Raw genomic sequence first — 26291 nt, forward strand, 5'->3', positions numbered from 1 at the left:
AATTTGCTCACGGTTTATTTTTTTAATTTTCTCCAATGAGAACATCCAAGCTATATAGAATCAAAGACAGAAAATTACAATATAGATTGTATAAAAACCATACAACACAGCCCGTATTCAGTGTAGTACCGAGGAAGCGCTCCACTGTTGGAGGTGCCATCTTTCGGATGAGGTGTTAAACCAAAGCCCGGTCTGCCACTCGCTGCGTAAAAAAGTTCTTCCTCACAACCCCCCTGTAGCTCTTGCTCAAAACCTTAAATCTGTGTCCCCTAGTCCTTGTACCATCAGCTAATGGGAACAGCCTTTCTCTGTCTACCTTATCCAAACCTGTCAATCTTTTACACGGGCTTTGGTTCCCCTACTTTTCTTGTTGAAATGTACCTTGCCTGTACCCGAAACATCCCCTCCTTAAAGATCACCCATTGTTCCGTTACAGTTTTTCCTGTCAATCTTTGGTTCCATTTTACCTTGGCTAGATCCCCTCTCATCCCATTGAAGTTAGCCCTCTTTCAATTTAGAAGTTCTACTTTAGATTGTTCCTTGCTTTTCTCCATTACTAATCTAAACCTTATGATACGATGATCACTCGTACCCAAGTGTTCTCCCACAGACACTTGGCCCACCTCATTCCCCAGCACCAGATCCAGCAATGCCTCCTTCCTAGTTGGGCCGAAAACACTGATCAAGGAAGTTCTCCTGAACACATTTCAGAAATTCCTCCCCCTCCTTTCCCTTTACCCTAGCGTTATCCCAATCAATATTTGGGTAATTAAAGTCCCCCAATATCACCACTCTATAGTTCTTGCACATCGTTGATTTCCCTGCAGATTTGTTCCCCTCTCTCTCTCTCACTATTTGGAGGCCTATAGAATACCCCCACAATAGCGTGATCATACCCTTTTTGCTTCTCTATTCTAACCAAATGGATTCTGTCCTTGCCCCCTCCAGGACATCCTCTCTTTCCAAAACTACAATGTCTTCCCTAATCAGTACTGCCACCCCACCTCCCTTTTTTCCTTCCTTATCTTTTCTGATTTATATTCACACAACTTTGCTGTTCCCCAATTCTGCCATGTTTGCCTTTATTACAACACTTCAAAAGTACTTGATTGGCTGCGATGCGCTTTGGGATGTCCTGAGGATGTGAAAGGCACTGTATAAATACAAGTTCTTCCTTCCTACTACACTACAGGCATTACGCACCAGTGACAATTTGGAGCATTATTAACTCTGAACAGTTAAAAAATCTTCTGGAAAAAGTCCTACTTTTAACATACCTTGACTTTACTCCAAAAACACCGCTAGGGCATTTCGGTTGCAATACGATTGACAATCTTCAGGCATTATCCTCCTCACTCTGCCAAAAGAAAAAATGTAACAATATTTAACATCAAAATGATACATTCACCCAGACTGCATACTTGGGTCAATCAAACTACAGCGGTTTAATTATTGCAATAATGATTTACCCCTTTGGACCAAGCACCAAAGAACAAATTGCACAAAATTATACCATCATGGGATTTGTTAAATCAAAGCCTTTAAGGAGATACTACGTTCCTTAGTTGGGTCAACATACCATCTTTTCAGGTCATGGAACCCATGTGTGAATAAAGTCCAGGCTGAGCATGAAAATCATTCCTAACAACTCGAAGGTTCTGGGGTAAAATAAGCTTGCATACCTAGTGGGCATTATTTCATAGCATATCTCTCCTTATATTCTAAATTAATTGGCACTCGGGCTATAAGCATGCCTGGCGTGTAAAACAGAAATGCCACACTGGTGCAGTGGGGGATGTTGTTTAGTGCAGAGGTTAAGGCAGTGTAGTATCAGTCTTTTACAGTTCTTAACAGGAGAGTGCTCAATACCAATGCAGAGTGTTCCCTAGCGGCGAGATGCGCATCCGTACAAACCCTTAAAAAAAAAGGTTTTATATAAAACCAAATTCTGTTTTTTCTTAACACACAGATACAGCCTCTTCTATATAAATCTTTTTAAAATCTATATCTAAATCTATATATCTCCGCAGTACAGAGAATTTCCCCAATGAATAGGAACTATTTTTCTTGCGTTCCCTTGTACATACCAGAAATCCAAAGTTCATTGCTTAATCATCTATGCTGGTTGACAAACTCATTATTTCCAACTTAGAAATACAATTGCAAAGACACATTCACACGAGTTGGCCTCACCCCAAGTTTCATAGTTTAACTCAACTATAATCAACGTTTAAAGCTCACTGGATTCTGATCTACAGTACCTAAAAAGATTCTAACTAGAAGAGTGCGACAGTCCCACCCTCAACTAGCATCTGGGCTCCAACAGCACATTCTGCCGATCTCAACTGAACTATTAAATGTACATCTGGAGTACAGTATGTTCATTGTAATTGTAACTGCATTGTTTGAATTTCTAGACACTGCAGTTGCAGAAGATACATACAGTACATACATGCATGCAGGAAAGTGTAGAGTACCATCTGCAGCAATGCAATTAAAACTACACAATTATTAAAACCTAAAATCAGGATTATGGTCTCATGGAACTTATAAATTCTCCCTGATCTAAATTCAAATTATTCCAGCATGGAGAATATTAAAATAATTCAGAAAAATTGTCCCGAACCAACTTTTTTTTTTTGCAGTGCTCTACGTATGCAACTTTATACAGTATGCACCCGAAATGGGGCCCCTTTCCAGTGGGAGAATACTTCAACCATTGGTTTATTTATATTGCAGAACTACTTCAAGATGGACTGGAGCATGAAACACCCATACATCTTGCACATTACAGGCCTCCACAGATGACCTGAGCTGCTTAGCCCATTACTGGCCAGAAAAGATGTTCTACAATGTTTAACAAAAAAAGTAACCCATGCCAGCCTACAGCAGGACCAGAACAATATCCAGGCTTGGGCCGGCAATGGCAGGTAACACTCAGGCCACATAAGTGGCAGGCAATGACCATTGCCAGCAAGAAAAATAGGCCTAACATGACCTTCAATGGCAGAAGTGGAGGGGAGTTCTCCCTGGTGTCCTGATCAATATTTATCCCTCATCCATCATCCCAAACAGATTATCTGGTCATCGCATTGCTGTGTGCAAAAAGGCTGCTGCATTTCCTACATTACAACAGTGACCACTTCAAAAGTATTATAATCGGCTGTAAAGTGCTTTGAGACGTCCTGAGGTAGTTTATTTTTGCTAATAATCTCTTGTGCAGAACCTTATGAAATGTCTTCTGGGCAGTCCATACATACACAGACACTCCCTATTCACCATGCAAATGAGATTACCACTGGCTAGAAGCTTAATGGAGCCAGTCATATCAACACCTTAGTTACAAAAGCACAGCAGTTGCTGGTCAATTTTCAATAAGCGTTTCACCTCCTGACTAGTCAGAGCCTCTTAGGTCAGGAGTATGATGGAATACTCGGTACTCATCTGGATGGGTACAACCACAACACTCAGGAGCTCGACACCATCAAGGATAGAACAGTCCACTTGATCAGCACAATAGACACTGAACAATATACATCCCTTCCACCATCAGCACACTGTGGCAGCAGGGTGCTCTGCAACAACTAACCCAGCTTTCTTCGACAGCACCTCTCAGCCCAGTGACTTCTATCATCAATAGGGATGTGAGGAACACCACAGAAACACCATCACCTCCAAGTCGCACACCATCTGACTTGGACATATGTCGCCATTCCTTCATCATTATTGGATCAAAATCCTGGAACTCCCCAGCTAACACCATCATCACAATGACCAAGATCATTCAAGGAGAAGACCCAACAGCACATAGCGGGCCAACTAAGGATGGGAAATAATGTGAATTTGGCAGCATCGACCACAATCTGGGAACCAAAAACAAAAGCTGCATTTATACAACTGTATATTGACTGGTAGCTTTCAATTAAGAATCAATAAAGGATACAGCAAAGGCACCCATCCACCACCGGCGTACCGTGGCTGCAGTGTGCACCATCTACAAGATGCAACTCGCCAAGGCTTCTTCAGCAGCACCTCCCAAACCCACGACCTCTTCCATCTAGAAGGACAAGGGCAGCAGGCGCATGGGAACACCACCACCTCCAAGTCACACACCATCCTGATTTAGAAGTATATCGCCGATCCTTTATCGTCGCTGGGTCAAAATCCTGGAACTCCCTCCCTAACAGCACTGTGGGAGTAGCTTCACCACGCGGACTGCAGCGGCGGCTCACCACCACCTTCTCAAGGGCAATTAGGGATGGGCAATAAATACTGGCCTTGCCCGTCACACCCACACCCCATAACAAATTTTAAAAATCACATTTAAATCTTTTCACATTTAGTAATAGATGTCCCTTCATGTATATACCTATAATGTAATCATGTTTGCTATTCCAATATGTATTACCTAAAATTTACTGCCATTCCCTATCTCAAGTGCTTATCTAGTCCCAATTTTTTGGATTTCCTCCAATATTTGGCACATGACCACATAGTTTGATATACACACACATACACCTAAAAACTTTCCAAGTCATTTAAGAAGTGTTAAGTGATGGATCCAGAAAAGACCCAAAAGAACTCCAGCAGTCAGGTGATTCCACCAAACATTAATATCTTAAAAAAAAATCTCACATGGAACTTTATCAAAGTGCATTCTAAAAATTCAAGTTATATTTACTGCAAAATTTATTCAAGTTAAAATTTTAAATAGTTGTAGCGGATGAATGAAGCATCACATATTGTTTTTAAATTTACAGACTACATCTTACTGTCCCACAGCTCATTAGATAAAAATTGGGAGCATCAGATATAAATAACTTAGCATTTGTCACATTGCAGAAGTACAGCTTCCAGGTTTGAGTCTCTTTCCCTTATATTTGAATAAATGCAATAATATAGGTTATCCATTGGTGCACAGGTACAGCACCAGTATCTTGATTTCCCAGAAACATCAACTAGGGACTCACTCCCTTCCTTGAAGATTGTATTGTCTGTCCCATCTGGCCTTGGTAGATATGGATATTCAGTTTCTTCAAAGCACACATTTTACTGATGCATACTTGTGTTCTAAAGTTCTTTGCCAAAATGAATTTTACCACAGTCTGTCAAGATTTATGAGAAGAATCTACTTAACATCTCTGCCAGGTCCTAGTCCTCTTATATTTCAGCCCAACTCCTTCCAAAAACAGGATCTTTCTTCTGATGTTTTGCAAATATATCTGGAATATTTCTTCGGATCTTTCTTATGTCTACAATTGGCTTTTCTATTGCCTAGTATTGCTTCAAAGACTCCTTTTAATTATTAACAGTCATGTTCGCAATACAGCACTGAGACCACAGAAAGGGACACAAATGATGATTTCAACCTCCTACCTGAAGTATGTTTGCAAGAGTTTTGGAAAACTGTGGGCATGTCCTTCTTGGCCAGAACCAGACCAATTTTCTAGCATCTTCATAATCACCATTCTTGTTCAACTTGCCAAGAAGCATTATCAATTGGCACCCTCCCCCTTTCCTCAATGGTTTCCTCCACAAATCTACCTAAAGGTTTGGTACTGGATCTAAATCTAAACAAAGGAAACTACGAAGGTATGAGGAATGTGTTGGCTATGATAGATTAGGGAGCTTCATCAAAAGGCATGACAGTGGATAGACAATGGCTAACATTTAAGGAACAAATGCATGATTTGCAACAGTTACACATTCCTTTTTGGCACAAAAACACAAAAGGAAAAGCAGCCCAACCATGGCTAACAAGGAGGGCTGTTTGGACACATTTTATATGCATCATAAAATTAACCTGCACATGGAATTTACTGTCACTGAAGATAGTGAAGACCGACCAAAAACCCCCTCAGTGCAGTCCTAAAAGGACTATGTCCAGGCTAAAGTTGGCATCCACAAAAACCCTCATTTACCAATATGAAACCACTGGGACAGATGCCCCTTTAAAGACCGCCTACTTCCACCACCATAACACCAACTGCCTCCGCCCCTGCCTCAGCTCATCTACTGCTGAAACCCTCATCCGTGCTCTGGTTACCTCCAGACTCGACTATTCCAATGCTCTCTTGGCCAGCCTCCCACCCGCCATAAAATTGAGCTCATCCAAAACTCTGCTGCCTGTATCTTAACTCACACCAAGTCCCCTTCACCATTCACCCCTATGCTCACTGACCTACATTGGTTCCTGGTCAATGCCTCAATTTAATAATTCTCATCCTTTTGTTTAAATCCCTCCATGGCCTGGCTCCACCCTATTTCTAACCTCCTCCAGCCCTACAACCCTCAGATATCTGCACTCCTCCAATTATGCCCTCTTCTGCATCCCTGAGTTTCATCTCTCCACCATTGACGTCCATGCCTTCACCTGCCTAGGCCCCAAACTCATGAGCTCCCTCTCTAAACCTCTCCGCCTCTCTCTACGCCTTCAAACCTACCTCTGACCAAGCTTTTAGTGACCTATCCTAATATCTGTGGCTCAGTGTCAAATTTTGTCTGGTAACGCTCAGTGAAGCACCTTGGGACATTTACATTAAAAGGCGCTATATAAATGCAAGTGGTTGTTATTGCATCCTCCAATCAATGCCTTAGAAGAAGCCCTTTTGCCCCATTATAACTGAATCTTATTGCTGTAGGCATTTCCCTATCCTACAACGAAAAGTTAACATTGTCAGGGGGAAGGTCAAGCAATGATGATAGAATGTAAATTCTGAATCTCCTAATAAATCGACAGCGACAAGTCAATTAAGGAACTAGCAATATATATTTACTGGCATCTGCATACAAGGTACAAGCTTATAAGCTCATGTTTATTGCTTATTTTGCTTATGCACAGGAAGAAGTCACTTTATGCAGCAACTTTAATAAAAATTTGACTCTTTTTCCCCACATTTAAGAAAAATAGAACTAGAATTTGACATCCTAATCCCTTTCAGTCTCATACATTCGGTTATGTGGTCTGTTAAGTATTGAGTGCACTTGACTCTTCACTGTGTTTTTCTTCAAAGGACAATAAATGTTCCAATGCGAAAAAGCAACAAATTGCAATCTGAACCAAAAACCAGGTTTCCACTTTGGTGCAAAATACTGATCAGAGCTCTGCAGAATTTGTAATCAGCCGTTTGTATTTTTTGTTAAAAATAATTTGAAAGAATGTCCATACTCTATTCTGAACTACGATATTTTGGATGATGAAACAGCATTTTAGATTAAAGACTTTTACTTCAAAAGGTTAACCTTCTGCTGGTCAGAAGTTGGAAGGGAAGCTTTGCAAACAGCTAGACTGAAAAGGTTTTATAACATAGTTGCGTACAAACTCACCAATGCACCTACCAAACTGAAGCTCTGCCATAATAAAACATGGCCAGTATAGAAAATCCAAAAACTCCATTAGGCAATAATGCATTTTCTTCAGTGCACAATTTGAATATCAAAAACAAAATTTATACGATTGCTGCAGTCCTATTTTCATTACAGCATTAAAAACATCTTGAACACAATGACACGATCTCTTTAACCTGTTTAGTCGGGCTGACTTGTTAATTGAACCATAGCTAATTATGGGTCAATCTACTTCATGTACAAAAATAAATAAATCTTTTATCACTATCTATTGCAGATCTCCTTTAGCATTGCTTAAAGCAAGTCAGTGGTGACACTGTTGCAAAAGAGATTGTTGGGCTATGTAAGTGAGGGAGGGATATATATCTCCACTCTTAGTAGGTTCATACGAGATCTCCCCAGAGACGAGTGTTTTTTTGATTGGTTCCTGGAAAGTAGATATTTTCTTTACCCATTACAGGTAGGTAAATGTATGAAACTCTGTATATATGGTGGTCCTTTCGTATTTTCTTGGCTTTTTTTGGTATAAAAGCCACATCCTAAGAAAATATTAAACTAAATTGCACCTTTCTTTACCAAATCTCTCTGCAACAGTACTTAATGTTACTAAAACATTCTACTTAAATATGCTTATTTAATTCAGGACTTTATTCAGTACTTCCCTCCAAGCCTGAATAATTCCATAACTTGCTACTGGGTATACAAACAACATTTTTAAGCTCTCAGTGTAAACATAAATAAAAGGGAGATGTTGTAACTACTTAAAATGCTGCTGTAACCACAGAGAATGACAAAACCCAACAGGCTGCTCACTCCCCACTTGCCAGCTTTAACCTCAGTTATCTCTATTTGACTCCCAACTGTATTTAGTTAGTATATGACATACTTTGCTTTCAAAGTTATCTCAGAAAAAGCTGCAATTCATGCTTTTAACTTATTTTTGATACAGTATACAAAAAAAAATTCAAAATTAGTTTAACTAGGTCTATTAAGGATTTTCTTGGGAGGGGGGTTATTTGCAATAAATTTTTCATGATAGAGAACAGGAAACGGCAGAGGTTAGAGAGAGCAAATATTGTCATGTTCGGTGAATGCGCAGTCATCCTGTCAATCAAACATTTCCAACAGTTATAGGCACAGATACAAGAGCAGTAGTCTGCTAACTCAGTTAGTCGCTTCAGCTGACAGGGATGTGTCTGGGAATCTACATGACCACAAGGTTCAAGCTTCAAGTCAGACACAGGCCTCCAATGGAAAATACTGTTGAACGCAAATCTAACACAGATAATGCCATGTGTGGTATAATTTCCTTGTAATTTTTTTTAAATTTCAGCACCCAAGATGGCAACTGAATGGACTCTAAAGAGTCATTTAATTGGTTTGCCTTTTCATTCCCTTTTTTTGATCAATATCTGTTGCTGACTGTTCATTTTTGATTTATAGCTGTTGGAAATTCATGATTGGTGACTACTTTGATTAGGACGTTCCAGCCTGTTCAGTTTGGATATGTGGCTGATTTCTGAAGGTGAAATATGAATCAAATATGTTCAATACATTTGCACATACACACATACCCGCCAGTTACACATTATTGGATGAAGACAATAACATAACACAAGGTGCTGTGCCACACATGAATGTGTCTCCCAATATTCCACATGGTGGATTCCAAATCTCAGCTAGTTCATCAAGTGGTTTGTATCTATTGTAGCTCAGGCAATCCCCTAGAGGCTCAGGCAATCCCCTAGAGGAAACAATCACTAATGTAGTTCTGCTATCAATGGTCTGCCATACTTAAAAATGAACACAAAAATAAAGAAACATAATTTAACCATTAAATCTCTTCCAAAAGCATTCAAGATGGTAAACGTGCTCTTTTAGAACTATGGATTGTTAATATATTTGACCCTTCAAAATCAGAATGCAGTTTCACAAGTCAGTTGTAGATTCAGTATGCAAAATTTTATAAAACAGCAAAATCAGAATAAATTTATGAGCTTCTTCAATCAGAATCATATCCTGTTGAATGACTGCCATACAGGGCTGGATTTTCATGGGGAAGGTGGGTTGGGAGCGGGGGGGCTCCGGTGCGGGCGGGAAACCCGGAACGACTTGAACAGCAGGGCCAGATTTGCATCTGAAGCTTCTGTTTCCCACCCGCAGCCAGCCAGGTGGAGATGGTCGCACAGAGGAGGGAGTCTGTGCCAGCCTCCGGAGGAGCGGGAGGGGGTAAGAGAAGATAGATCGGGGCCATCAAGGGACAGGGGGAGGAGGAGGAAAGGTCAGGACTTTTGAGGGTCTGCCGGGGAAGGGGGAGGAGAGATGGAAGAGAAGATTGGGGCCGGTCTCAGGATGAATTTGGGGGGTGGGGAGAAAGAGGATCGTGGCCGACCACAGGATGACGACGAGAGGGGCAGGGAAAGGAAATAAAGAGGTTTGTGTCCCGCCTCAGAATGATCGTGGGGTGGGGGTGTCTGAGAAGGCGATCGGAGGCCTCATGAGGGAAGTCTCCGATCATGGCAGTTGTGTTAAGCAGGCACCATGGATCCAGGAGGTAGGTGTAACGACACTTTCCTCCTGGATGCAGCAGTCCGCGCCTTGCTGTAAGTGCCGGGTTTTACAAGGTGTGTAAAACCTGATCAGTGCAGTTAGAAACAAAATGGAGGTTTAAAAAAGGCTTCCAGCCTCATTCAAATATTTAAATTGATGTCCTGCCTCCTGGCTCCCCACCCCCATTAAAACGGTCAGTGGGCGGGTTCAGGTCAAGATTCTGATTTTTAATGATTTAACTCCTGGCTCCAAACCCACCCATTTTATAGGTTAAAGTTCCCCCCACAATATTTCTAACACGGTAAGGCTTTAACTCCATTGGTGAACTGAAGAAAGTTTGAATCAGGATTCTACTGCATGCTATGAAAAAAAAAAAAATTTACACTAAAAAAAAGTCACTTGCGGCCTCTAGTTTCCTGGTGTGTACAAACTTGCACTTATGACTTGTATATGTCAATGCTAATCAGTAAATGCTGCTAAAAGCATGATCCAGGGAGGCAAGCAGTAAAATACAATGGAAGTACTCTTAGTTAAACTATGTATTCCAGTAGTGATGCACATTTGCACAAAAACCAATTATATACTTCAAATAAATACACAATACCAGAGTGTTAAGATGAAAACCTCACTAGTACATTCATTTTCTAGTTCCTTCGTTATAAATTATGTTGACTACATATGAATCGCAAACAAAGCAATGCCTTAAACATTGTCACTATTATTCACTAAATGTATAAAAGATATCTTGACTCACGAGGAAATATAGATATAGATAAGATTTTCATTACATTAAATAGGTCTCTATTTTGGCTCAATGGTTGAAGTCTCACCTCGGAGTCAGAAGGTTACAAGTTCCAGGACCAAATTACATGATCTAGGCTGACACTTTAATGCAGCACCAAGGGAGTTCTGCATGGTCAGAAGTACTGTCTTTTGGAAGAGATTGTTTGGGTGGATGTAAAAGATCCCATGGCATTTTCCCCCCCCCAAAGAGCAGGGGCATTCTCCTAATGTGATAACAAAATACTGTGGATGCTGGAAATCCGAAATAACAACAGAAGACGCTGGAAAAACTCATGTACCGGCCAATCATCCCTCAAACAACATGGCAAAAAACAGATTAACTGGTCATTGCTCTCCTTTGCTATTTGTGGGACCTTGCTGTGTGCAAATTGTTTGCCTACAAAACAGTGATTACACTTCACAGACAATTAATTATTTTAGTGCTCTGGGAGCTCGAGGACAGGAAAGATGCCAGAGTGAGTTTGTTCTTTCTTTCTATGGGATTTAAGATTGATAATCAGCAGGCCCAGATGACCTACACTCCAGAGGGAGATTTAGGGATGAAATAGCAGGGATGCCAAACATAAGTTTCCAAAACATGGGGCCGTATTTTCCGACCCCTACGGGTGTGAACGCGCTGAAAACCGGCATTTCTGATCTGTCAAGAACGTTCGACAGATGGGACGCCTGCCCGGGCGGATAGTTTTGCTTTTTGGAGAACCTCCGCCCGCAGAAAACCCTTAGAAATCTTACGCCTGGTAAAAGCAGGCGCAAGGCCTGCATTTACCAGCATAAAAGAGTTGAAAAAAAGTTTATTTATTTATTTATTTTTATTTCAATTATTTAAAAACTTAAAATAGGCATGTTTATTTTTTAGCCCTGTAAAAAAGATTTTTCAAAAAATTAAGTTTTTGTTTAAAATATAATTGATTGTAATTTCAACTCATTTTTAAAATGTGATTTTCCAAAAAAATGTATTTAATGTTCGAGTGTTTTGGGGGTGATCTCCATTCATATATTTGACAGGTCTATCTGTCAAGTGTATGAAGGGAGATTCCCTTCACCTTTTGGCTCCCCATGGCCCACGTGATCCCAGGGACGCTTGCGAACTGCATGCGCCTCTGAGATACGTGGACCCTGTGCATTTCGAGTTGGAGAGGCCGAGGAACGGAAGTATACGCACCTCGGGGGCCCTCAGGTAAGTTCATAGATTTTTTTCCAGATCGGAGGCCTCCGCACACAGGAAGCCTCCGATCAGAAAATACGGGTCATTGTTGCAAACAGGAATTGTACCAAACTGGTCAGTGGCAAAAGTTATATCCATGTTCCAAAAAAAAGAAAAAAGGAATAAGTTAGGTAGCAATAGATTAGTTAGCCTCATGATAGTATTGGAAAACTGGCTAAAGACCATAAGAAATAACATAACATTTATAGATAAGGTAATCAAGGACAGTCAAGATCGATTTGTAAAAGGCAGGCAATGCTCGACTAATTTAACTATATTCCTCGAGAGTATAAACATAGGAATGCAGTGAAACAATATATTTGAACTTTTGAAAAGTTCTGCACAAGGGGCTTCTTGAAGATCAAGACCCACAGTGTTAAAAGGTAAAGTGGCAGAATAGAAGGACGGTTGAAGGTTAGAAAGCAAAGAAAATCGATGGCGGTTTGTCAGATTGGCAAGATGTTACTTGTAGCATGCCCCAGCAATCTTTGTTGGGACCTCCCTTTACACAAGTGATTGGGACATAGGAGGCATAGAAACATAGAAGATAGGAGCAGGAGTAGGCCATTCGACCCCTCGAGCCTGCTCCGCCATTTAATGAGATCATGGCTGATCATCCAAATTCAGTACCCGGTCCCTGCTTTCTCCCCATATCCCTTGATCCCTTTAGCCTTAAGAAATATATCTAACTCCTTCTTGAATTTATTTAAGAAGTTGGCCTCAACTGCCTTCTGTGGTAGAGAATTCCACAGGTTCACCATTCTCTGGGTGAAGAAATTACTCTCATCTCAGCCCTAAATGGCTTACCCCTTATCCTTAGACTGTGACCCCTGGTTCTGGACTCCCCCGCCATCAGGAACATCCTTCCTGCATCTAGTCCTGTTAGAATTTTATAAGTTCCAATGAGATCCTCTCATTCCTCTAAACTCTAGCGAATATAAGCCTAATTGACCCAATCTCTCTTCATACTTCATTCCTGCCATCCCAGGTATCAGTCTGGTGAATCTTCACTGCACTCCCTCCATGGCAAGAACATCCTTCCTCAGATAAGGCGACCAAAACTGCACACAATACTCAAGGTATGGTCTCACCAAGGCCTTGTACAACTGCAGCAAGACATCCTTGCTCCTGTACTCGAATCCTCTCGCTATGAATGCCAACATACCATTTGCCTTCTTAACTGCCTGCTGCACCTGCATGCTTACCTTCAGCGACTGGTGCACAAGGACACCCAGGTGTCGTTGCACTTCCCCTTTTCCCCCTTTTCCCAATCTATTGCCGTTCAGATAATCATCGGTCTTCCTGTTTTTGCCACCAAAGTGGATAACCTCGCATTTATCCACATTATACTGCATCTGCCCAATCACCCAACCTGTCCAAATCATACTGGAGTTTCTCTGCATCCTCCTCACAGCACACACGCCCACCCAGCTTTGTGTCGTCTGCAAACTTGGAGATATTACATCTAGTTCCCTCGTCTAGATCATTAATATATATTCTGAATAGCTGGGATCCTAGGACCGATCCCTGCGGTACCCCACTAGTCACTGCTTGCCACTCGGAAAAAGACCTATTTATTCCAATTCTTTGCTTTCTGTCTGCCAACCAGTTCTCTATCCAAGTCAATACCTTGCCCCCAATCCCATGTGCCTTAACTTTACACGCTAATCTCTTATGCGGGACCTTATCGAAAGCCTTCTGAAAGTCCAAATACACCACATCCACTGATTCTCCCTTATCTATTTTACCAGTTACATCCTCAAAAATTTCCAGTAGATTAGTCAAGCATGATTTACCTTTTGTAAATCCATGTTGACTTTGTCCGATGCCGTCACTGTTTTCCAAGTGCTCTGCTAGTACATCTTTTATAATGGACTCTAGCATTTTCCCCACCGTCAGGTTTACCGGTCTATAATTCCCCGTTTTCTCTCTATCAGCAATATAGAACTCTGCTGACAAACTAATTTAGGAAGCATGGGAAACTGAGTGAGAGCATGGGAGATTGAAGAGGGACACACACGGGTTAGAAGATGGGCATATATGTGGCAAATCTAGTTTAACATTGATCAATGTAAGAATGCACTTTTTTTTGGGGGGGGGGGGGGTGGGGGAGACAGGGAGAAAAGAGTGTTGTAAAATAGATCATGGGATACAGATACATATATTTTTAAAAAGCAGGATTACAAGTGGAAAGGGTCATAAAAGGGATCCTGGGTTTTATATACAAAAAGGTGCTGATTACAGAAGCATGGTAATGAAGAATCTGTACAATATATTGATTAGACCACTGTTGGTGATATTCAGTCTAGTTTTGGCACCCCAGTATGGAGACAATGGTGAAACCATAGAAAATGTGCAAGTAGAGATGAGACTTAAAAATATTACAGATGTATCCAACGGAGCAGAGGTGGTTGTGGGGGAAATCTTATAGAAGACTTCAAAATTGAGAAGGTTTGAGTGTAAAAAACCAAGAGACTTATTTACACTGGTCGGTAAATTGATAACAAGGTGGCATAAATTTAGCATTAGTATTGAGACAGAGGGCTCTTAGAAGGTTTTTCTCATGTGTATTTATTAGAATGCAAAATGCATTACCACAAGTGACTATTGAAGTATTGAAGAAAGAATTATTGAAGAAAAATATTAAATGGGACAGGAAATAAGCAGGACAATGTGATTAGTGTAGATTGCTCCAATGTGGTAGGACACAGGCATAATGTGCCTAATGGCCTTCGTCTGTGTTGAAAGTTCCATGATTAATTCCAGCAAATATGAACTCATTAAATACAAAAAGCATATACAAATGTTTTTTCTGGCTGCCATAGAAACTAACATACAACATAAAAGTAGTTCTGCAATATATAAAACACACCTTTGAATTAGATGTACAGTAAAAGCTTCATCCCAACAAAATGTCACACGTATAATACACTGCTCGGAGGAGGCTCCAACTCAAGGCGTTGGTTTGATTAGAAGTCTATTTTTTTGCTCAATGATTACACTGATCAAGGTGAGAGGACAGTGCACATCAATGCAGTGTTTTCAAGCAAGAATAAGGCTCCCACTACTCTGCCCCAAAATGTACCTCAACTCCAACCTCAAGAATAATGTGTGAATTTTCCATTTCTGACATCAGCTATCCCAGAAGCCCAAGTGAAATTGCCAAATAGACCCAACAATTCTCTGGGGCTTAGGTACACCACTCCAGTCCTTGACACCAACAACATAGGCTGAAGTTAATACATTGCTGATATTTCCAAAACGTCTCAATCTATTAGCTTTCACATTTTTGTTCTCCTGTCTGCAAGTTAGGTTCTAGTTTTTCCATTTTCTCTAATCTTTACATCTGGCCTAAACATGACTGATGTGGCCATTCTCCAGCATAGCACTCCAAATTCCAGGAATTCATCAAAATAAATTCAAATACAGTGGGGAACGGAGGGGCAAAAAGAGAAAAAAAAGGAAAATAGGCAACCTGGTCAAACAGCATTTCAAGATAGAATCAGTATGCAACATTTTATAAAACAGTAAAATCATGTCACAGCACAGAAACAGGCCATTTGGTTCATCATGTTTGCAGTGTTTTTCCTCCACATGAACCTTCGAACCTAACTATCTACAGTGTTACCAGTTTATTTGCAACTCGTTTAATTGCAATTCCTATTTTAATGCAGCCATTTATAAAGTCCTGTTTCCCCCCCTATACTTCCAATTGCAAGTGTGTTGTGCACAAGTCCTGCTTTAACGAAACCTGCCAACTTTGAACACGAGGCGGTCACCCCTCAATCTAACTGGGTTTGGTGGTTATGTTGTAATAATTTGCTGCATTAAAAAATCATTTTTCTTTATTTGAGGTATTATACTGTATTCACCTTTTAAGGATGCCGTTACAACATCTTACCAGCAAGGGTGAATGTAGTGTAGGAAATTTAAACAAAAAGGTTGTTATGCATCTGACTAGCCTTGAATGTTGCTTCCTGCTTTACAGAAATTCCTGTTTTATTGCAATTGGCAGGGTTGTCATAGCAGTTACAATTAAGCAGGTTCCACTGTAATTCCCTCTTAAAGAATTCACAGGCTCTGCTTTGACAATGGTTTGTGGCAGAAAATTCCATATTGTAATTACATTCTTTGCAAATACAGTAATTTGTTCCAACCTCTTCAGCTCAGGTCTCCAAACTTTTGTCTTTGTTGATTGCATGTTGACTTTGCAGGAACCAGATAGTTTTAACTACGATCAGCGGATACTCAGGCCCCCATAAGTTTTGATTTTATTCAGTTAGAGACCACCTACTTCCACCTCTAACGCCATTTCCACCCCTACCTCAGCCCAAGTACTGCTGAACACTCACCCATGCCTTTGTCACCTCCAGACTCGACTATTCCAATGCTTACCTGGCCGGCCTCATCCTCCACCCTCCGTAAACTTCAGCTCAGCCAGAACTCTGATACCCATATCCTATGTTACACCCAATTCGCTCACCTATCACCCCAGTCCTCATTGACCTATATTGGTTCCTGGTTCCTCCAACTCCACCAATTAAAAACTCAAACTCGTGCTGAAACCCCTTCATGGCCTTACCTCTCCATCCCTACCCACCCCCCAAATCTGCTCCAACTTTGGTCTTTTGTGCATGCTCTCTTTCTCTTTTCCCTTCCACCCCTCCTCCCCACAAATGCCCCACCATTGGCAGCTGTGTCTTCAGCTACCTAGGCCCCACACTCTGCAATTCCATGCCTAAACCTCTCCCATCTCCCTTTCCTTTAAAGCCCTCTTTAAAACCCACCTCCTTTACTAACTTTTTGGTCACTTCTCCTAATCGCCCCTTTATTAGCCCAGAGTCCATTCATTTCTAATTACACCTCGGTGAAGCGTCTTTGGACATTTTTCTATGTTAAAGGTGCTACATAAGTGCAAGTTGTTGTTATCCGTTAGCCACAAGATGGCACATTATACCACACCGACCTCTGTAAATGATGGTTGCTACAGCTGTATTAATGCTCCAAGCTCTAAAGTCATCCATAGGATACAATTGCACTGCAGCTGATGAAAATGTGACGGGGAGAGGGAGACAAGGTGAAACTTTTGAATACATAAACACTCAAACACGTACACACACCTGTGGCAAACAAATGCCAAAGTAAACATTAAACATTGGTGTAAAGTTGGTTGTATTCGATGTTGATACACTTGGGTGCCAGTAATTTTTTAATAGGTTGTAAGGAATTAGCTGCAGTTTGAGCCACACAACTGATTATAAATGATACAGTAGATGCAGCCCTACAAAAAGGCCCTAATTCTGTCTAATTATTGTAATAGATTCATTCAGATTCTCAAAACTAAATGTATTCACTAGATTTGAATTATTTTTGTGACCCATTTAATTTTCTGCTTATCTTCAGTACTTGCATTGGATTTCTTGGCATCTATTTTCAGTTTTTTGCATTTACTTGCGTATTTCCATAACCTTGAATAAAGGTACTTGTACTTTACGATTTTAGACCATGGTTACACTAAACAATTTTCACATATTCATTGGTCTAACTAGTCCAGAAAGCTTAAGCGCCACTTCTTAACATCTGGCAGTGGTGTCAGATTACAGAACGCTAGGGAAAATAGCAGCAGGGTCACAAACAGAAGCAAATATGGATATTGCAAATCTGCCTACCCACTCAGCACTCGCATGCCAAAATATAAGGCAGAGAGTAGTCAACAGTTTCCAGGTTTCCCCTCCTAAATGGAGAAAGCCTAATCAAAAATTTAGTAGGCTAGTGCCTGCAGCAAAACTTTGGCATTCACTGAACTTGATTCCTGCTAACTGGCAGTTTCAAGCCAGCAGAAGGCCACTGGAAACTTTAGTCTCATTCTCCGCCAATATAAATGTTGCTGAAATTCAAGCAAGTGAATAATCTAAAGACTTATTTGCTAGTTAATCATAAATTTACAACATATTAAAAAAAACACAAATATAGTATTCACAACTTCCACAAGCTCATGCTCGGGGACATGTACTTTCAAATCCCGAGGTACTCACTGCAGTTGTTAGAATGCCTTCCCAAACATGATGCAACATGATCATAATTAAACCTACAGAGACAGACGGGGCACGTGCCAGAGACGGAGAAGGAAAGCTTTTCCTTCACTCATAACTATTCAATGTAGAACCAGAGTGGGCTGAATAGAGTCATAGAGTAATACAGCACAGATAGAGGCCCTTCGGCCCATCGTGTCCATGCCAGCCATCAAGCCCTGTCTAATCTAATCCCATATTCCAGCATTTGGCCCGTAGCCTTGTATGCTATGGCATTTCAAATGCTCATCCAAATGCTTCTTAAATGTTGTGAGGGTTTCTGCCTCCACAACCCTTTCAGGCAGCGAGTTCCAGACTCCAACCACCCTCTGGGTGAAAAAGTTCTCTTTCTCAAATCCCCTCTAAACCTCCCTCCCTTTACCTTGAATCTATGCCCCCTAGTTATTGACCCCTCTACTAAGGGGAAAAGCTCCTCAGCATCCATCCTATCTATGCCCCTCACAATTTTGTACACCTCAATCATGTCCCCCCTCAGCCTCCTCTGCTCCAAGGAAAACAAACCCAATCTGCCCAGTCTCTCTTCATAGCTGAAGCGCTCCAGCCCTGGTAACATCCTGGTGAACCTCCTCTGCGCCCTCTCTAACGCGATCACATCTTTCCTGTAGTGTGGCGACCAGAACTGCACACAGTATTCCAGCTGTGGCCTAACCAGTGTTTTATACAGCTCCATCATAACCTCCTTGCTCTTATATTCTATGCCTCGGCTAATGAAGGCAAGTATCCCATATGCCTTTTTTACCACCTTATCCACCTGTTCCGCCGCCTTCAGGGATCTGTGTACCTGCACACCCAGATCCCTCTGACCCTCCGTCTTGCCTAGGGTCTTACCATTCATTGTGTATTCCCTTGCCTTGTTAGACCCCCCAAAGTGCATCACCTCGCACTTTTCCGGGTTAAATTCCATTTGCCACTGTTCCGCCCATCTGACCAACCCATCTATATCGTTCTGCAGACTGAGGCTACCCTCCTCGCTATTTACCACCCTACCAATTTTAGTATCATCCGCGAATTTACTGATCATACCCTTTACATTCATATCCAAGTCATTAATGTAGACCACAAACAGCAAGGGACCCAGCACCGATCCCTGTGGTACCCCACTGGCCACAGGTTTCCAGTCACAAAAACAACCTTCAACCATCACCCTCTGCCTTCTGCCACTAAGCCAGTTTTGTATCCAATGTGCCAAGGCACCCTGGATTCCATGGGCTCTTACCTTCTTGACCAGTCTCCTGTGCGGGACTTTATCGAAGGCCTTACTGAAATCCATGTATACCACATCCACTGCGTTACCCTCATCCACACACCTAGTCACCCCCTCAAAAAATTCAATCAAATTAGTCAGACATGATCTTCCCTTGACAAAGCCATGTTGACTATCCCTGATTAATCCTTGCCTCTCCAAGTGGAGACAAATTTTGTCCCTCAGGATTTTTTCCAGTAATTTTCCTACCACTGATGTTAGGCTCACTGGCCTGTAGTTCCCCGGTTTTTCCCTACTACCCTTCTTGAATAATGGTACTACATTAGCGGTTCTCCAGTCCTCTGGCACATCCCCTGTGGCCAGAGAGGTCCTGAATATATGTGTTAGAGCCCCCGCAATCTCCTCCTTTGCCTCACACAGCAGCCTGGGGTACATTTCATCGGGGCCTGGGGATTTATCCATTTTTAGGCCAGCTAAAACCGCCAATACCTCCTCCCTCTCGATGTTAATATGTTCGAGCATATCACAGTCCCCCCGCCCTATTTCTATGTCTACGTCGTCCTTCTCCATAGTGAAAACAGATGCAAAAAATTCATTTAGAACCCCTCCTACATCTTCCGGCTCCACACACAGATTGCCACTTTTGTCCCTAATGGGCCCTAATGTTTTACTACTGCCGTGTATTTAATTTGGGGTGGGGGAAAGAGAGCGAGGTACAAGAGCAACTGTACAGAAACCTCTTTCGATATATAACAAACTCTCTACCACAGCGCTTTCAAATTAAAATATTGCATTTTAATTCTAGGCATAAACTGCAATAGAATTTTTACTCCAATATGTAGCATTGGACTGTTATAATCAAGTCTCATGCAGTATGTGGAATCAGTCACCCATTCCCAAGGTTCCAAAAGCCAAAGTAATGTAGCAAACCTCTTGGTTTCATGAAGAAGGCAACATGCTTCACTCACTGCCACAACAAAAACACGGATAGATCTTGTCCCAAAAAATCAGGAGACTGATTTAAAGACACTACCATCAACTAAGCAGATTTGTGGTATAAAATTAGCCTTAAATTGCTGTCAACATTTCTGAAGTCCTTCACAACCTACATGGATAAGATGGGGGAAAAAACTCAGTTCTAATATACAACTAAGAAATAAAGAGAAAGAACTTACATTTATATAGCACCTTTCACAAACTCATGACAAGCAAAATCACTTCATAGCCAATGTAGTGGGCTTTTTATGTAGTCACTGTTGTAAAGTAGGGAAATGTTCAAGTTTCTTTATTAAATTCATTTTGTTGAGAAAAAAACCCAGCATTCTTCAACCCTGGGTCTGTGCTAAATTAAGAGTTTAGCCAGGGCAGTAACTGTAATGCTACAATTCATTGCAGCACTCCAGTATTGGGGGGGCGGCGGGGGAGGAGGAGGAATGAGTTAAGGTCTTATATCACTTTCCATGGACACTTGCTAGAAGTGGCTGTGTTTGGACATCAGATGAGGTCAGGATCAGGTTTGGTTGTGATGGCCTCACATACACACACCCTCCACCAAAAGAATGAAACAGCCTCCCAACGCTTGCCATCAAGGCTCGAACATGAATAATAGCCACTTTAGCAAGGTACTGGAGAAAGCACAATCCCTAAAGTCATACACCAGGAGGTCAATGCCCGAGAGCAGGGGAGCAAATTGGCAAGGGAAAAAAAAGTTCAACATTCAATTTAACTCGTTAAATCTAACTGCTCGTCACTGCATTCATTGGGTGAAGCCCCACGTAGTTTCCAATTTTCTTTTTTTGGGGGGGGGGGGGGGGGGTCACTATATCCACTTCTTATTGATACAGGTAATATTTTTTTAATGTTTTTATTTTCTAAGTAACAGATCAAATACACATTTTGCTCACAAGCCAAAGTCTGCAACCTCTGCAGAGATTTCTACTGCTCAGGGCAGAGTGTTCTGGAATGATTCGTTGTTAATAAAAAGCTGAGAGACATCAGTGTGCAGGCATTTAATATTTTGGACCAGACTTAAAGATAAAGCCAGAGGATAGAGCTCCTTAAAATACCAACTATTAGAACCACGAGCCATCTCCAAACTGAAGTTATTTAGTACCTGTAATCTAAGCTGCATATGCATACAAGTGTTGGCATGCTAATTATTCAGCTACTGCCTCACTTTCCATCGACCAGCCCCAAGGGTTTACTACTGTTTGGACAAAGTGACTGGATTGGAGCTTACTTTGTAAACTGCCCCAAAGTGCTGAAAAGTTTCAACTTTCTCTTCCCTCCCCACCCCCAATCAACCAATATTCACAAGTACTGACAAAACATTACTGTTCACATTTACAAATACACTCAGTTTATAAAGTATTAATGGTGTATGGGGAGGATTACAGGATTTGTTCAAGGCCATGAACCGGTACGATTAAATATTTTTGATTTAAGTGCGGAGCTGGAAATTCAATACAACTCTCCCACAAACCCTGGGTCTAGTCTTTCAACTACAGTTAACCAAGTTGCTTTTACTATTGTGGAATTCAAACAGACCATTCCCCCACAGATACACCTCAACCATCTAATTTACTAACTGTCCTTTAATTAGGTAACATTACAATGAAGAATCAACAGTATATTTGTTAGCTTAGAGTTTACAATTATCCATCATTTAGTTTTATGTATGCAACTTATGTGAAGCATTTATATAGAAAAATACAAATCGCAAAAATGTAATTTGTGCAGGTCTGTTAAAGCAGTTTAAAAAAAAAACAAACTGCGTAATATTTACAGAAGTTTGAGCTACTTTTGAAATGCAGCATAGAAAGGCACCAATTGCAGTTTTAAATACAAAGCTTTCTCTGAATAATTTCTATAAATCACAGTATGAACATGATCTCTGGTTACACATCCAAATCCATGAGCACTTAGATCTGAAGAAATTTGCAAAAAGCAGTCAATTGAAATCCACTTGTACAGGCATGCTACAGATTTTGTGCAATGTTAAAAAAGATATGCAATAACCCATTCATTCCCCACCACCAACGCAAGTTCCTTTAGCTCCCATCTGCCAGTTAATAAGTTCTGTCTCATAAATGGAGAGAAAAATAATTCACATTTTCGCAGTGGAGGCCAATTGCAGCATTCACACACTGAACTCTCTACTTTCCCCCGGTCTCTAGGTTGTTCCTCTGCAATTAGCAGGAACCCAAGGGTGAAGGGGAGATGTCAGGATAATAGACAAACTGCATGTTCTTCAAACTGGCTGTGGCTGTGAAAACGTCAATATCTTCAACCAGAATTGGTGACTTTGTAGGTTTCCTCACTTCCTGCCTGTAAATCAGAACAATTTAACCTTACACAACTGTCCATAATCAATCTGCAATCTCAAGTTTTGCAGTTTAATGTTTAGGAGTACAAGATTTAGAAGTTGTAGATCACAACACTCAAGAAACAAATCAAGTGAAATTCACATTTGTAATTATAGGATCATTTCTGTGCTAAAACTGAAGGAATAAGAAGTCTACCTATAAACAAAAACTTCTCGGATCATAACTGCCAAGTCCCTCAAACATCTTTTAGCCTTAAATAGTCACATTTAGATTAAGGCTACAGTGGTTATGGCTGGCCTGACAACATTGGTCAGCTGTTTACCCATTTTGCATTTGCTTGCTGTTCCTTACATGCACAGGAGGTACGGTTTTTCCAAATGGGCATTTTTCCAAGACAATATCCTGTTAAAAATGTTACACTGCATATTTTCTTTCCTCTTAATTTTCTCCGGAACTGAAAGAATTAAGCAGCATTTCTACACCAAAGTACAAGTTCATGCATTATATCGCAACAGCTAGGTTTGGAATTAAGTTTTAAATGGCACTCCTGAGAAACTGCTAAAATAATTTACACCCTAACCAACTGGTTTGGAAGTAATTTTAAACTAACTGTAAATTATCCACTTCTAACTAATGCCGAGTGCACAGTGAAATTATTACAAAATACTGTCAATGTGTCACTTTATGACATGCGCAGAACCGTGAGCAACGACATGTCAGCTTTACTGCAGCATCGACGTTGTTGGTGTTGCTGCTGCTGCTCAATTAGAAGGATTCTGGTCTCCAAGACAGAAAGTACTCGTCATGGTTGGGCTATGGACCGCTATTCTTAAAGCGACTACAAAAAGTCAATTAAATGTTTCGTTTAACCTGAAACAGCTTTAGAATAATGAAGCACAATACCAAAAATGTATACATCTAAAATATTAACCCATGAAATTGGCTGCTGTGTTTCCCTACAACGGTGACAGTATTGCATTGGCTATGAATCCTGAGGTCATGAAAGGTGTTGTATAAAAGTGCATTCTTTCTTCCTCTCATATATATATATATGCCAACTGTATTTCCAACATAATGGCCCGGATTTTGCGGTGGGTCCTCTGAAACCGACCATAACTTCAGGATTTAGTGCATGCGCAGCTAAAAGGTGGAAATCCTGAAGTTGCAGTCAGTCATTTACTGCTCTAACACAGGTAGCGCTATGGACTGCTTCCCCCCCACCCCCAATCAGTAAAATCCATGGAACTGATAAACTTGAGCTTTACCAATATCACTGTTAAATACCCTATTAAAGCATTGTTGGAATAGGTATAACTGGGGTTTTAACAGCATTCTGGCCCTGAAAAACTAATTTTAAATTTATGGAATGTCAAATTTTTCCATTATAATCAGAATTACTAGATTTTAAAGAATTTTTTTTTGAAGTGCAGATAATCAGTGCTTTACATTTCCTGGTTCATGGTCTGAGAATTCTGCAATGTGATTGGCTGCTTAGAATCGCTAAGAATCCCTGATTGACAGCACTACAATCAATCACATGTCGAGGAAACTAAAGTTCTCGCCACAGAGTGTGGGCAGCTTCAATTACCATTTACTGCAAATTACAGGCCTATGTTTTTATTTCAGAATTCCACCATCTGCAGTTTATTTCCCTTTTTATTTGACTCACTCAGTTGTAAAATCTAGAATTTAGGTCAAACTAGTTTCCTTTGTATGAACAGATAGAAACTGTTTAATGTGTAAAAACAAGTAGGGTTTTGTTTAGTTATTTTCTGTAGAGTATTTTAACTAAGTCCGTGCTACTATTTATAGGTTTTTTTTTAATAAAGTGGCTAGTTGACAAAATCTGGATATTTGTGTTATTTTCCAACTTGTTCTACTGGTGTAAGATAGCTACAGCAGAACACTGAGCACTTGGTGAAAAAAAAATTCCGAATTACTTAATATTGCCCACTGAGTGAACCAAATTGACTGGACACTGGCATCTATGATGGCGGGGACCCTGGGAGGAGGCCTAGCAGCACTTTTGCCTGAAGACACTTGCAAACACTTCAGTCTGGTCTCTTGCACTCATGTTGGGCTCCACCATGGTTCAGGGTGGGAATGCTCATGGCGCTTTCTTCTCCCGCTAGTTGTCTAATGGTCCATCGCTATTCTTGATTGAATGTAGTAGGGCTGGAGAACTTTACTCTTATATGATTGTGGGACCACTTCGCTATCTGCAGACTACTGCTTTTGGTGTTCAGCATGCAGGCTGCCTTGTGCAATAGCCGCACTAAGATGACACCGCTCCCTAGGGTATGCCTATTGAATCAGGGATGCTCTCCCAGCTTGATGGTGATGAGGAGTAAGGGGTGTGCCAGGCCTTGAGGTTGCCGATTGTGGTAGTATACAATTCTGCTGCTGATGGCCTAGTTTTGGGCTGCGGGATCTGTCTTTAGTCTGTCGCACTTAGCACGGTTTTGGTACCACACTACACAAGAGAGAGCATCTTCACTGTGAATCCGAGACTTTGTCTTTACAAGGTCTGGGTGGTGGTCACTCATACCAATAGTATTGTGAACAGACATGTTTGCAACAAGTAAGTTGGCGAGAACAAGGCTAAGTGGATTACTTCCTTGTGATGGTTCCCAACCACCTGATGCAGGCATAGTCCGGCAGCTATACCTTCAGGACTCTGCCAGCTCAATCAGTGGCCTTACTTTCACAAATGTATACTACAGTGCCATTGGGAAAAGACATATGCAGGGATCTGATGCTTATTAAAAATGAATAAGCCAAGGGAAAATATGTCTGATTGGCTAAGTAATATTTTTCACTGCCATTTAATCACATTCTACCCAATGTCAAGTTAATGTCTTCATGAAAGTGGTGGCACTGTAGTGTCTTCAGTTTCGCATCCCCTAGCTCTCCAGCCTGTACTATGCTCAAATCAACTCGATTTATCTGCTTTGAAATTTTTTTATTCTATTAGCTATCTATACAATATAAAATCCAAGTCTATGAAAACAAGGGAATAATGGATTGCTTTAAAATAGGCACTGAATTACATCTGCACCACCTGGCCAATTTATACTGACCCTATAACCCCACTTCATTTTAAGACTGCACCATGGAATAATGACAAGTGACATATGAAATATTCAGTAAAGTTGCATGTAAACTCAAAATATTTCCCTTCTTTCTCCTCCCCCAAACAACAAAAGGAAAAATTATCTCCTCCTTTGTGGGGAAAACATTTTCAGTGTTAACCCAGAAGCAAGGAATGCATAGAAGGTTAATAAATAGAAATGCATTTGCATACATAGAGGGAAAGAGAGGAGCATGCAAGAGCAGTTGTGACCATGACTCATAACTCTGTCCATCTGTCAATTCCCCCACAGAAAGGGCCAGTTCTCAGTATGATGGCAGATATTTTAACATTTAACCTGTCCCCACATTCTAGGAAACCTAATTTCCAATGTGAACTCAGAAAACATTTTTTCCAGCCACTATTTTATCTATTGCTATAGCGAGAATCAGCAATCAACTGGGTTTCCATTTCACTGATTTTCAGCCATGAATCATGTATATCAATTTGGAGTTCTTTATGCCCATTATGCTTTAATGTATTTCCCAGTTTTTAAGTATAAAACTATAATTTGCACAGGACATTACAATTATATGGGACAGGTTGGACAGACTATCTGTCCATCATTTTTCATACATTCATATTCCCGTGGTCATCGCCTGGTAGTCACTTACAAAGGCAGAAATTAAACCAA

General features: G+C 40.9%; 1 protein-coding gene across 11 annotated transcripts in view; it reads right to left on the bottom strand.

Annotated features, from left to right (window-relative positions):
* The window catches only part of ncoa2 (nuclear receptor coactivator 2), a 375715-nt gene that overhangs the window by 261028 nt on the left and 88396 nt on the right, over positions 1-26291 (bottom strand). For all 11 annotated transcript variants that reach the window (XM_085993140.1, XM_085993133.1, XM_085993136.1 and 8 more), the window contains exon 2: positions 1278-1357. The gene's annotated coding sequence lies outside the window, so the exon portion shown is untranslated. The remainder of the gene's footprint in view (positions 1-1277; positions 1358-26291) is intronic.

Source organism: Somniosus microcephalus, chromosome 7, assembly GCF_052327205.1.
Source record: "Somniosus microcephalus isolate GS21.2 chromosome 7, FLI_Smic_1.0, whole genome shotgun sequence".
Classification (NCBI taxonomy): Eukaryota; Metazoa; Chordata; class Chondrichthyes; order Squaliformes; family Somniosidae; genus Somniosus; species Somniosus microcephalus.